A 14,409-nucleotide genomic window follows, 5' to 3' on the forward strand; every position below is an offset into this window, starting at 1 on the left:
TCCAAGGCCTGGGATTGATTCATATTCTTCTTGGAGGCTCTGGATGTGGGAGCTTTGACTTTGTTGTCTTCTCCTGGTTGTATGTTTTGATCTTCTTTGTCACCAAAGTAAGATAATATAGTCTGACTCTTTTTGCGCTGCTTACTCATGATCCCAGTCAATTACTTGAGTTTTAAACTCTTTGTTAAGGTAAAAGTCTGTTTCCAATGTGAAGAATGTACTGTCCCAAGCTTCAGGGATTTGTACAGCTGTTTTCAGAGATACTTCTAGGGACCTGAAAAGTGTCAGTTCTTCCAAGGTGCTATGATAAGGGGTGAGGTGTTTCCTCTCCACAGCCACAACAAGCTCCATCACACCAGCGTTCCTCCTTGCCCCAGGACCGCCCCTCAGAACTGTGACCCAGATCCAAGCACTGGTAAAGCAAGAGAATCCTGCCTCAGCACTGGCAAAGAGATCCCTGCAATCCCCCTCTGAACAGCCACCAGATTCCCCTTCAGTCTGTGGGCCGGAAGCTCAGAAGGCAGCCACTTCCCTCAAAATGGCTGAGATCTAGTTTCTTCTCTCACCGCAGTAACAGAGTTTTCCCACTGACCTTCTAAGTTGTCTTTGGAATTCATGGGTTAAGAAGTCTGGAAACCACCACAGCTACCTGTGATTCAGTCCTCTGAGGCCTGCTCCAGGGTCACTGCGGCCTGCTCACCCACACTGAACTGTGCTCCTCTCCACGCCCAGCGCGATATACCTTTCTGATCAACCATCCAGGTTGTCTTGGGCTGGAAATTTGTTTTACTCTGTTTTTTTGTGGGTTCTGCTGCTTTAGAATTTGTTTAGAGCCATTTTTTGTAGGTATTTGGAGGGGTTTGGGGGAGAGTTCTAACAAGTCACTGCTTTCCCTCCACCATCTTGGCTCCACCCCCTGGAATGTTTATTTCTATAATTCAAGTGAATTGCTAGCAGTGTGGAATACTTGGAATTGTGTACTTGTATTTTGTGTATTTGTGTTGTGATATCCCCTTACAATGCATCTGTGTATTATGTATACTTGTTAGTTAAGAGGTGTTAGTATCTTTGAATGTACACCTTTAAAATGGGACAAATGTGTTATAAAGGCTTGGGGGAAGCAGTCCCTATTGGCAAACCCCCACAACAAACATGTGCCTTTCAAATGTATAAGAAATAGGGCCTTGACGGTCCCTCATATTGCCAGGATTGGGTTGATTGACTAGTGGCGACCCTAAACTTTGCTGGCTTTGTTGGAGCAGCTTTGATAAGAGCAAATTAAAGTATTTAAGGCAGAAACGAATGAATAAGGAAACTCAGCCTCTTGAGTGGGACAGCTATAATAAGTGGTACTCAGAAGCAAAGGAAAGAGAGCATAGGTCTGAATTAGAATCAGTAAAAAAAGGATTAAATCATTTTAAAACCTCCTTAACAATCCCCAAACTACCCAGCTACCTAAAATATACCTACCTTTACCAGAAGACTCCATCAACTCCCCAGTTTCTATGTTCCCTTTCAAAGTAGAAAACAAAGTTCTCCAAGGGAAAGAAAAACCCTGAGGAGAGTGGCTTGATTCAGGACCTATGGTTTCAAGCCCTGGCAGCATGGAGAACTCCAAGTTATTGCCAAAGAGTATCCCACCCCTAGGGAGGGTCCCTTAGGCTTTTCTGAGCGGTTGCAACTCACTCTGTGTCCATAGACCTGGGTATCAGGATCTGTATCAACCCATGATAGTCTCAGTCGGGAAAGGGCAGACTAGGAGGTGGTGCCAGAAAATACCCCAGAAAGCACTGAAGGACCCTCCCTGCAGTCCGTGTTACTCAGCATGACTAGGCTCTGGGAAGGGCTGGCAGGAGGGGGTGGCAAAAGGAGGGGGATATACAGGCGATGCCCATAATCTCCGTGACTCCTGTTGGGGACATGGGTGCCATACTCTCAGTTTTAAACCCCTCTGCCTTCTCCACTCCCCTACCCCACAGTCAAGAGTGTATTTCAGCTGTGGGGATTGCTAGTAAGACTATTGTAGCCCATATCTCAGAATCACTTTTCCTGTTTATTGGAGAGATCAGCACCTTTCATCCTTTTGTCCTGGTCTCTGAGGTCCCTAACCACTTACTAAGACAGGCCACTATTGCATTTGACCCAGGAGGGACAAATCCTTCATTCCCATCACCTTCCTTAACCCCTTCCAACCATCTGGCTCTCAACCAAGTTCCCTCCAGTTTGTGGACTTCAGATGTTACTGATATTGAGTCAATTATCAGTACCCCACCTATTGTGCAGTTAGCTCTCCCATCTGAGGGGGGAATGTAGTTGGTATAAACACATTCAATCCTGCCCTCTATCTACTTGATATGGAAATTGAGGATGAGACTTTGGAACATGACTTTGGCATGCTGTGGAAACATCGGAGGTTCCTCACATCCTCAGGACAGCCCATTAAAAATCAGAAACAGGTTTCCCATCTATTAGACTCTTTACTGCTTCTCCAAGTTGTAGCAGTAATTAAAATTCCAGGACACAGCCGAGAGAAAGCAGCATTCATGCCTGAGGAAATGACTTGGTGAGGGAGTGGCTTCTATGGTACAGGACCCTATGGAACTTTCACTTTACCACGTAAGTATGGCCTTAGTATATCCATCTCACTCTGAAGGCCTGCCTAAGCCTAGCCTAACAAGAGAAGAGATAGCCACTGCCCAGAAAAGAACGCTTATCACAAAGCAAGATAAGCTTCAAAAGGAGGGATGTAAATTTGATAAAACCAGAGGACTATGGCTCTACCCAAATGGACTTATAGGACTCCCTAAGAATTTATCCCTCCCCATTATGGAACGCCTTCGTTCATTCAGCCACTGGGGACCCAACAGCCTAGTGGAGCTAACCAAAAAATGTTGGGGAAGTTTTCACAGAGCCGCTGTCACCGCCTATGACACGTGTCCTGCCTGCCCCAAGCACAATGCATCCAAGCCTCTGAAGCCTGCTCATGGGCAGTTTCCTCTCCCAGATGCACCCTTTGAAACCTGTCAGATCGACTTAATCCAATTGCCACCTGCCCTTGGATACAAATATACTTTGGTTATGGTCCGTCTGTACGTTTTCCTGGTGGGTGGAAGTGTTCCCCTGTCATATTGCCACAGCCTCTGAGGCAGCAAAAATCATCTTAGAAAAAATCATTCCATTATAGGGGGGTCCTAAAGAGATACCTAGTGATAGTGGCACCCATTTCACAGGAGCTTCATTAGCTAAGCTACTTTCATCCTGGCCAATTACTCAGCACCTCCATTGTGCCTATCACCTCCCAGTCGTCAGGAATGGTTGAAAGTTAATGGGATACTTAAAACCTCCCTTGCTAAATTCTCTGAGGAAAAGTCACCTCCGAAAACACTGCTTGGAGCCTTGGTGGAAAGGCCCCTTTGAAGTCTTGCTCACTACTCCCACTACTGCCAAACTCAGGGGAGCAGAGTCCTGGATCCCGTCTGTCACATCTCAAAAGGCAGTACCACCTACTTGGATTTCAGAACCCACAGGTGACCTGACCCTGAAGATTAAACAGGGTCAGAAGTAACAGACATCTGAGGTGGATAGCTGTTCCCAAGACCCCCAGAATGAGAAGACAACAGCTGATGTAGACCACTGACTTCTATGAACTAAGCCTTTTTTCTCTTTGTCCACTCAATCTCTTAATGTTCATGGAAGTAGCATTTTTATGTTGTACTAATCACCTTAAGTTGTGATTCAAGTTGTGATTAATGAAAAATTTTGATATTTAAGGTAAAAATTCCTAGGACTGTAATTTGTTTTGAGCTTTGATTTCAGGAATAGTTGTCTGAATTGTCGCAAAGCCAAAATGGAAAATGGCACGTGTGGCAGTCTGAGGACTGCTAAGGTGAATGTCTGCTCCTGGGAAAGGTTGTGAAGATAACTAAGGACACATACTAGATAGGATTCTCCTGGCTTTATTTCCCCATTGTGTTATTTCCTTTCTGGAAAAGGAAAATTCCCACCTGATTAATTCTGTGCCTTGTCTTAACACTCTGTAACTACATGATTCGCTGTCAGATGTGACTCATGCCTGGAATCAGAGTTAAGGGAATTTTACCCCTGTTATATGATAACTATGTTCCTCTTTTTTTCCCCCTCTTATAGCAAATTTTTATAACCAAGAAATTTTTTAAATCATATTTCAAATGAATGTTCCTCATCGGCCTTCAAGGGTCATTCCAACCTTTTTGGCCAAAAGGAGGGAATGAGAAAGGAATTAATAATTTTCATATTAATCAATATGATATGTGGAATGAATATGCTCATAATTTAGTTTTCTCAGGAGCTGCCTGTCTGGCTCTGGCTTGGGAGAGCTCACAGTGCAGTTTAAACTGATTACTCAAAGCTCTGACAACACTCACAACCCCTGGATTTTAAGTGGAGTGAGTCAAAGATTGAAGAACCTGTTACCATCACAGAACTCTGGTAGTCACAACCTCCAAAGACTGGACTCCAGAATCGCTGACTTGTGGGACTTAAGGGTTTCTCAGGGGAAACTTCTAAAGTATTGTTTGTAATCTACCTTTCTGCCTCCTTCCCCACTTGTGATTAAAAGTATATAACCTTCACTTTTACTTCAGCTGAGAACATTCCTCTCTCTGACACTGATTAATTAAACTACTTAATTACTGGCACTCCCTCCCCAGGCCTGCTTTGTGTGACTCTGAGCATTCTCAGATTAGAGACTGGCTCAGTAAAAATCCTGTTAATAGTAGCTTTGATTTCGTCTTTTGAAAGCTGCCTGTTCATATCTTTTGACCTCAAGATATTTCTTGACCCATTCTCATATTTAGTCTTATCTTCTTGAGTTCTAGAACAATCCAGGGTCCTGTTTCAATATTTTCTTATTTATTAAATAAATATTTAATCTCTTTCTCATTAATCAATCAATTGGCTTGAAATCTCACTCTATTTCATTTGACATTTATTGAGTTTAATATTTATTGAATGAATTGAAGAAATCTTTCCCAATAATAGTTGACTAATATCTCTCTTTATATTAAATCATTTCCTCTCCTGTGATTAAATATTAAACTTATTGCTAAAAATACAACTTATTAACAATGCAAATAATAAAAAATGACAATATCTATTTAATATATTTTGGCCATAAGAATGGTCACAATTATAATCTTCTCAAACAGTCACCGTAATGGTAGATGACTTCTTTTTATTCCTGAGAACACTGTTCCACATCATTCAGTTTATTCAGGTAATAACATCTCTTCACCAGAATTTACTTCATCTTCTTCACAACAAAAAGGTTAAAACAATACAATCAAGTTATCTTCTTTCTTCCCAGCTTCACCAGCTTCTCTCCATGACAGGAAAACAATATTCACTTTCTCTGAAGCTCTCACTCTCCATAGCCACCCCAAACAGTAAAAACTGCCCTTTGTACAATATTCCATTTGGCTCTTAAGGCTACAATAACAGAAAATGTAGCCTATATAGAAAAGGATTTTGAAACAGATGTAACATTTCTTCCCAAGTCTAGAAATTTTCAGTCCATTGAAAACTATGTTTACATTGAATCCACATTAACTTTACATCAAGTCAAAATATATAATCATATATCATATCATAATGCAAAGTACCACCTAATATGCTGTTTTAAATAAGAAGAATGTAACAATATAACATATTAATAGCAGGAAAATGGAATATTGATACATTTATAACAATACGAAAAGTACAAAATAGCATTACATACGTAACCTGGGTTTGTCTGTTCATTCCTAGTTCACCTAACTTGAAAGTGCCCTTGGGACCTTTGGAGCATGTCCATATTGCCCAATATGGCAGCCTCTGTATCCCCTACCACACAGGTGGAGATAGCCTCCTTTGATCGTTTGTGTGGCCACAACAGGCCATGTCTTTAAAAACTGCCAGACTGGGACAGTTTCACTCTCTCCTGCTGTTTCCAGAGGGTGAAGATCACAATTCACCCACAGCATTGGCCCCATAAATTGAATGAATGAGAGGGAAAGGACTTCCTTCCCCTGTTCTCCCTCTTACCTCTGAGCTCCAAGAAATGAGCCTACAAGTCTTTGTTTCTGCTCTGTTTTCATTTTGCTCATGTAGATTATGTGCATCCACATGATTCTATCTCAGTGTGGCTCACAGAATAGACATCGCTAGTATCTCCTTCTCCCACCCTTCTCCAAAGTAGACTGATTCCTGCCAGGAGGGGAAGCAAGAGATTGGGACCAGAAGCTGGCCACTTTGTCCTCCTTGGAGAGAGAGAAGAGATACTGGGCTAGAATTCTGTTTATTCCCTTAAATATTATTAGTCTAGGGGATATAATTTTTAGGTTCAAACAACAGTTCCTTATCACTATTTCTTTACCAGGAAAAGAGGGCTCCAAGTTCTATATCTAAGGCTTGATGATCTTCCCATCAAATTCCAGAAGAGTCCCATATCCCACCCAAGGGGGAAATTCCTAGAAGTTTCTAGTGTAGCAAGGTGAGAATACAGATGTGGCAGAGACTGCCAGCTTCTTTCATGTCAGCTTCTGTCCAGTTTTCTCTCTCTTCAGTGTTTCTACTCTCTTGAAGCTGGAATCCAGAAGAAGCCAGATCTTTCTTCTCTCTCACACTCACCAATTCTATTTGCCTTTCATGCATGCTAGGGGCATTGAGAAATCAATCTCCATCAAAGAGGAGAGAATTCAGTATCATCAATCATATGAAACAGGTTTACATCATGATTAGGAAGGCACAGAAAGCCACAGGCTCTGTGCAAATAGCGAAATTCCAGGAACAGCATGACTTCTGAGCTACTACTGTAATCTGCTTGTGTCTAACAGAGAGTTAAAAGCCATTAAAAGTGTTAAAACTGAATAAATTATAAATTCTGTCTTATTTTACTTACTTCTCATGCAAATTTGTCCCATATTTTATAATTTACTTAACTCACGTATAAATTACTTGTTTTGTGTGCATTTATCAGCAGCTTTAAAACCATATAAACATTGTTTCAAAAATATCAATTGCATCAAATATTTTATTTTAACTTTATCTTACATTTTTACAGATCCAACTGAAGTAGAAATGTTGAAGAAAAGGATATACAATTGAGGCCATGCACTACATGGTTTTATTTGCATTACTGAATATGAGAGTACACAGAAGGCAGGTTTTTTTTTAATTGAAAAATTCTTGCTAATGGAAATATAAAGGCAGCAAAACTGAAAGAGTATCTCATGTCTATACATCCTGGAAATGCATCTAAAGATACAGGTTATTTTCATTGACAGAAAGTTCAATTTGGAAAAAGTTGGAGCACTTCCAAAACTTGGGATTGCTATTTCACAAAAATCTTTTCTTAAAGCATCCTGTAAAATCACTTACCACTTTTGTCCAGCAAAAGAAGCCCCACACTAGTGGGGAGATTGTAGTAAAGCCATGAACACTGGAAATGACCAAACTGGTTTGTGGACTGGAACAGAGGAAAAAACTAAAAGTGGCTTTATTGCTAAATGATAGGATGTGTTTTAGAATAGTTGATATTCATTTTAACAGTTTAGAAACAAGTCATTGAGGAATTCACAGCCTCATCATTCCCTTTCCAGTATTTTCTCAGTATAACCAGATCCCTGGTTTTGTTCACTATGTATATGCTAACCCTGTCAAAGAAGAATTTTTAATTTGTGAGACCTTTTTGGAAACAACAAAGATCTGTCAACATTCTGGAAATGATGGAAAGTTTTATTTTGCCAAATAAAAATCTGACTAGAAAGAAAAGAATTCTCCTCCTGGCACAAAGGGAGCTACTGCCATGCTGGTTTTTGCCACTTTAGAGAAAAAAGGAAGCTCTTTACATCATTGTCACTCATGACCTTTTACAGACATGTGCATTGGCAACAAAGACCTTTCCAACCACTTTGAAAGATTGTTTGTCAAAATCCACAAAAGTCATCAACATCTCTGAGTCACTGTATTTTTAAAAGTTTCTAAGAAATTGAACTAGAACACCAGGTGCTTCTCTGCCACACCAAAATTCATTGACTTTCAAGAAGACAAGTCTTAAAAATCTTGAAGGCAAGGGTGGAAATTTCTCTTTTTCAGAAAGAAAAAGAAAACATCTTCTTAAAACCCTTTGAGAGAGGTGGAGCCAAGATGGCGGAGGGAAAGCAGTGACTTGTTTGAGCTCTCCCCCCAAACCCTGACAAATACCTATAAAAAATGGCTCTAAACAAATTCTAAAGCAGCAGAGCCCACAAAAGACAGAGTGAAACAAATTTCCCGCCAAAGACAGCCTGGATGGTTGATCGGAAAAGTTTATCGCTCTGGGTGGGGAAAGGAGCTCAGTGTAGTGTGGCCACGCAGGCCGCAGCGACCCTGGAGCAGGCTTTAGAGGACTGAGTCATGGGCAGCTGTGGCGGTTTCCAGACATCTCAACCCAGGAATGCCAAAGACAACTTAGAAGGTCAGTGGGAAAAGGCTGTGACTACGGTGAGAGAAGGAGCTAGGTCTCAGTCAAAAGTCCCTAGCATGCTCTCGGGGCAGCAGCTTTGTCCGGAGCTTCCAGCCCACAGACTGAGGGGGAATTGAGTGGCTGATCAGAGGGGGATTGCAGGAATCTCTTTGCCAGTGTTGAGGCAGGATTCTCTTGCTTTACCGGTACTTGGATCTGGGTCACAGTTCTGAGGGGTGGTCCTGCAGCCAGGAGGAATGCTGATGTGGTCAAGCTTCTTGTGGCGGTGGAGAGGAAACACCTCGCCCCTTATCATACCATCTTGGAAGAACTGAAAATTTTCAGGTCCCTAGAAGCATCTCTGATTACGGCTGTACAAACCCCCGAAGCTTGGGACAGTGCATTCTCCACATTAGAAACAGACTTTTACCTTAACAAAGAGTTTAAAACTCAAGTAATTGACTGGGATCATGAGTAAGCAGCGCAAAAAGAGTCAGACTATATTATCTTACTTTGGTGACAAAGAAGATCAAAACATACAACCAGAAGAAGACAACAAAGCCAAAGCTCCTACATCCAGAGCCTCCAAGAAGAATATGAATCAATCCCAGGCCTTGGAAGAGCTCAAAAGGGATTTTGAGAAGCAAGTAAGAGAAGTAGAGGAAAAACTGAGAGTTTTGCAAGAAAATCATGAAAAACAAGTCAACAGCTTGCTAAAGGAGACCCAAAAAAATACTGAAGAAAATAACACCCTAAAAAATAGCCTAACCCTAACGGCAAAAGAGGTCCAAAAAGTCAATGAAGAAAAGAGTGCCCTAAAGAGCAAAATTGGACAAATGGAAAAGGAAGTCCAAAAGATTACTGAAGAAAATGCTTCCTTAAAAATTAGAATAGAGCAATTGGAAAGTAGTGACTTTATGAGAAATCAAGACACTGTAAAAGAAATCCAAAAGAATGAAAAATTAGAAAACAATGTGAAATATCTCATTGGAAAAACAACTGACCTGGAAAATAGATCCAGGAGAGAGAATTTGAAAATTATTGGACTATCTGAAAGCCATGATCAAAAAAAGAGCCTAGACATCATCTTTCAAGAAATTATCAAGGAAAACTACCTTGATATTTTAGAACCAGAAGGCAAAATAGAAATTGAAAGAATCCACCGATCACCACCTGAAAGAGATCCTCAAAGGAAAACTCCTAGGAATATTGTAGCCAAATTCCAGAGTTCCCAGGTCAAGGAGAAAATATTACAAGCAGCCAGAAAGAAACAATTCAAGTATTGTGGAAACACAATCAGGATAACACAAGATTTAGCTGCTTCTACATTAAGGGACCGCAGGGCATGGCATGTAATATTCCAGAGGGCAAAGGAGATAGGATTACAACCAAGAATCACCTACCCAGCAAAACTGAGTATAATCCTTCAGGGGAAAAAATGGTCATTCAGCGAAATAGAGGACTTTCAGGCATTCTTGATGAAAAGACCAGAGCTGAATAGAAAATTTGATTTTCCAATACAAGACTCAAGTGGAACATGAAGAGGTAAACAGGAAAGAGAAATCATAAGGGACTTATTAAGGTTGAACTGTTTGCATTCCTGCATGGAGAGATGATATTTGTAACTCATGAGACCTTTGTCAGTATTAGAATAGTTGGAGGGAAAATATTATATGTATGTATAGACAGATAGATAGATAGATAGATAGATAGATAGATAGATAGGTAGGTAGGTAGGTAGATAGATAGATAGATGGATAGATAGAGGGCACAGGGTGAGTTGAAGATGAAGGGGTCACATCTGGAGAATAAAATTAAGGGGTGAGAGAGGATTACACTAGGAGAAGGAGAAAGAGAGAGGTAGAATGGGGTAAATTATCTCACAAAAAAAAACAGAAAAGAAAAGGCTCTTACAGTGGAGGGGAAACAGGGGAAGGTGAGAGGGAATGAGTGAATCTTATTCTCATAGAATTTGATTTAAGGAGGGAATAACATACACACTCAATTGGGTATGGAAATCTGTCTTACCCTACAGGAAAATGGGGGGGGAGGGGACAAGAGAGTAGGGGGATGATAGAGAGGAGGGCAGATTGGGAAAGGGGGTAATCAGAAGCAAATACTTCTGAGGAGGGTCAGAATCAAAAGAAAGAATAGAATAAATGGGGGGGCGGGATAGGATTAAGGGAAATACAGTTAGTTTTTCACAGCATGTCTACTATGGAAGTGTTTTGCATAACTGTGCAAGTATAGCCTATATTGAGTTGCTTGCCTTTTCAATGAGGGTGGGTGGGGAGGGAGGAAGGGAGAAAATTTGGAACCCAAAGTTTTAAAAACACATGTTTAAAAAAAATTTTCATATGCAACTGGGAAATAAGAAATATAGGAAATGGGGTACAGAAATCCATCTTGCCCTATGGGAAAATTGAAGGGGAAGGGGACCACAGCGGGGAGAGATAGAAGGGAAGGCAGACTAGGGGAAGGGGTATTCAGAATGCATGCCATCTTGGGGTGGGGAAGGGGCGAAATGGGATGGAAATTTGGAACTCAAAATCTTGTGGAAGTAAATGTTGAAAACAAAAAAAAAATAAAAATTATCATAAAAAAACCCTTTGAAAGAAAGGATTTTTTAATCCATTTGTTGGTTTACCTGGCAGATATTTTTAACCTTATGGATGAGATTAATCTTTCAATTCTATGTCTTGAAATCATCATTATGTATACAACTGAAAATGGCAAGTTTTCTTGGCTAAGCTACCATTACAGAAGAAGAGAATAAAGGCCAACATCTTTGCGAGTTTTCAAAAGCCAGAGGGAGGGCTTTACCTAAATGGAACTGAGATATATTTCCAGTTCTTTAAAAAGACAAATCTGCGAACACCCAGAAACATTTCAAAACTCTTCCAGAAAGTTTTTCCGTTTTGGTAGCCTTAAAGTTAAACTATGAATTCTCAAGACTTTTCTTTCTGATAGAATCTGTATTGAAGATGTTGACCTCCCCAAAGCAGAGCTCATTGATTTTAGAACAAAATGCTCACTATAATGATTTAATTCAAAAAAGCCTGAAGAAGTCTTGTGTTCCTTAAGAGAAACTTTTCCTTCTGTTATAAAGCAAACAATAGGAGCTTTACTTTCATTTGCAATGTATCTTTGTAAATAGGGATTGTTTGACTCTTGTAATCATGAAAACAAAAAATCAAAATGAGTTGGATATCCAACATGAGAGGTCTATTGTTCTGTCAATGACTACCTTACAGTCTAATGTTATTGTTCAAGCTGAGTAACAGCAGCAATCACAATGAAATGTTTTAAAAAAAAAATAAAAGTCAGGGGCAGAGCCAAGATGGCGGAGTAAACTCTCCTGAGCTCTCCAAATTTCCCTCCAAACAACTTTAAAAGTAAGACCTCAAAATGAATTCTGGAGCAGCAGAGCCAACAAAAGGACAAGGTCGTTTTCTAGCCCAAGAGAGCTTAGAAAATTGGCAGGAAAAGTCTGTCTCACTGTGGTGACAGTGGAGCACAGACCAAGTCAGGGCCGCCCCCACCCCCAGGGTGCCAGTAGCAGGTCTTGGGGGCAACTGAAAAGGCAGCAAATGGCTTTCCGGAGCGCTCAGCCCACAGATGTAAGGGGTTTGAACAACTGGTAGGAAGGAGATTACAGGGGACCCGTTTGCCGGCCCTGGGTGCAGGACTCTGTTACTTTGCCATCCCGGTGACTCCAGGTCACCGTTTCACAGCGAGGAGGAGCACTAGCACACCAGAGCTTGTGGCCACAGGGGAGACCCCTATCTAGCTCTGAAAACAGTAACACAAGAAACCTAAAGCTTGGAGCAGTGCCCCCTCCACCTACAGGGAAATAGGAGGGGAAGGGGAAATGAGAGGGGGTTGTGGCTGATAGAAGGAAGGGAGGAGCGGGGAAGGCAGCGGTCAGAAAGAAAACACTTTTGAGGAGGGACAGGGTGAAAGGAGAGAGAGAGACAAGGATAGATGAGGGAAAAATAATACGAAGGGGAGGCAGCTAGGTGGTGCAGTGGATAGAGCACTGGCCCTGGAGTCAGGAAGACCTTAGTTCAAATCTGGCCTCAGACACATAACACTTACTAGTTGTATGACCCTGGGCAAGTCACTTAACCCCATTGCCTAGCCAGAAATAAAGAATACGGAGGGAAATAACCAGTAATCATAACTGTGAAAAAATTTTACAACAATTTTATCTTTAAAAAGGCCTCATTTCTCTTCTAAAATTTTTCATAATGATAATTTCTTTCTTTTAAAAAATCAGATTAGTCTAAAAATAGCCCATTTAAAGAAATCCAGCTCCTAATTTTATTAATTCAATTCACTTTTTGATTTGATTTTGTCTTTTTTATTTCCAGAATTTCTCTTCCCCCCCCACCCCCGGTTGGATCTCCCTATCTTGCACAGTGGCATCAGCCCTGGGAGTCCTTTTCTCCCTTCATAAATTCTCCATCACGTTTGCTCTGGGGCATAGTGATTTGATGGACAAGTCACTCCCTTGCTCAGCTGGCCTAACTCATTCCAGTCCTTGCTGTCTTGGTTGATGGGTTCATCCCCACTAGGCTGGTTCATCAGGTTGCTCAGCTGTCACACAGGCTGCACCCTAGGCTTGGTTACTTTTGCTGCCATCTGCAGTGGTCTCTGCTATAGACCCTTACTTCTGAGGGGATCTCCAATGGCTCTTCTGATTTTTTGAAGTTTACAACACGTTAACCTGGTCAATTCCATCTCTGGATACTCATTCACCTAAGATGGGGAAGAATAAAGATGAAAAGAGATAGAAGAAACAGAGGCATCATGCATTCACAGACACATGGCAGGGGGATGGTGGCTATAGAGTGCCTCTCCGCCTCTCCCCCTCTCCCCCTCCCACCAGGCAGCTCACAGCAGTCTTCTTTGCACAGAAGTCCCCAGGGAAGACAGACAACCTTTATGCCAGGTCCCAGATGTCCTTACCAATCACTGCTGCATCCAACTGAGGTAAAGCTGCAACACAAGAGACCAAACAGGGAAAAGAGAGCCGAAAAATCCAAATGTTTAGAGCGTGGAGTCCAAGCAATAAAACCATTGGATGATGGGCCAGGGATCAGGAGAGAGAAAAGGCCTTGCACAGTCAGGGATTGAGCAATGTTTGCTAGGTTATAGGACAGACTACTTAAATAAAGCAGTGGAGGGATAAAGCCTGTGAGCCTAGGCATGCCCCTATGGGAAGCCTTTAAAAGAACTCAGGTGTGAAGCTCAGAAGTAATGAACTATCAATTCTTGATCAATTATTGCTTTACCGATGTGCAGCTTTAGAACCTGGGAACTTGAGGCAAAACTAAAATAATGACCAAGGATGAGGTTGACCTTGTGAAGGAGATGACGCCTTGTCAAGGGTTTAACCAGCTCCTCCTTGGCATGTTGGGCTACAGCAATGGTGGCCAGCCCAAATAGGAAGAGAGGCTACTGATCAATACACAAGGGTCCCTACAGCTGCAGTTGACTTGGTTTTTAAATGTAATGTTATCTATGTTTTATTGTATTTTTATTGATTTGGTTAAATATTTCCCAGTTGCATTTTAATTTGGTTCAGGCAACACCTGGATATATTTCACCTGTTGGCATCATGTTTGACACCTCCCGTCTAGAGAATTGCTAGTACCTCCTTATTTCAATTCCACAAACATTTGCCAAGGCTATGTTAGGCACTAGGAAGATGAAAACTGTCCATGTGGTCACAGAGTTTCCATCCTACTGAAGGGATTTTACCAGCACACAGACAAGGAGGTCCGTCCAATACTCTTGCAGTCACTAGGGCTTCAGTTCATTGCCAAATCTACCTCCACATCTCTATCTGCTCCATATCGTCTTCTCTCCATTTACATGATGACTTTCCTAGTCCCAGACCTCATCATCATTCTCTTGAACCATTGCAACAGGCTTTTAGTCAG

This window comes from Vombatus ursinus, unplaced genomic scaffold (assembly GCF_900497805.2).
Source record: "Vombatus ursinus unplaced genomic scaffold, bare-nosed wombat genome assembly UNPS02014181.1, whole genome shotgun sequence".
Taxonomy (NCBI): Eukaryota; Metazoa; Chordata; class Mammalia; order Diprotodontia; family Vombatidae; genus Vombatus; species Vombatus ursinus.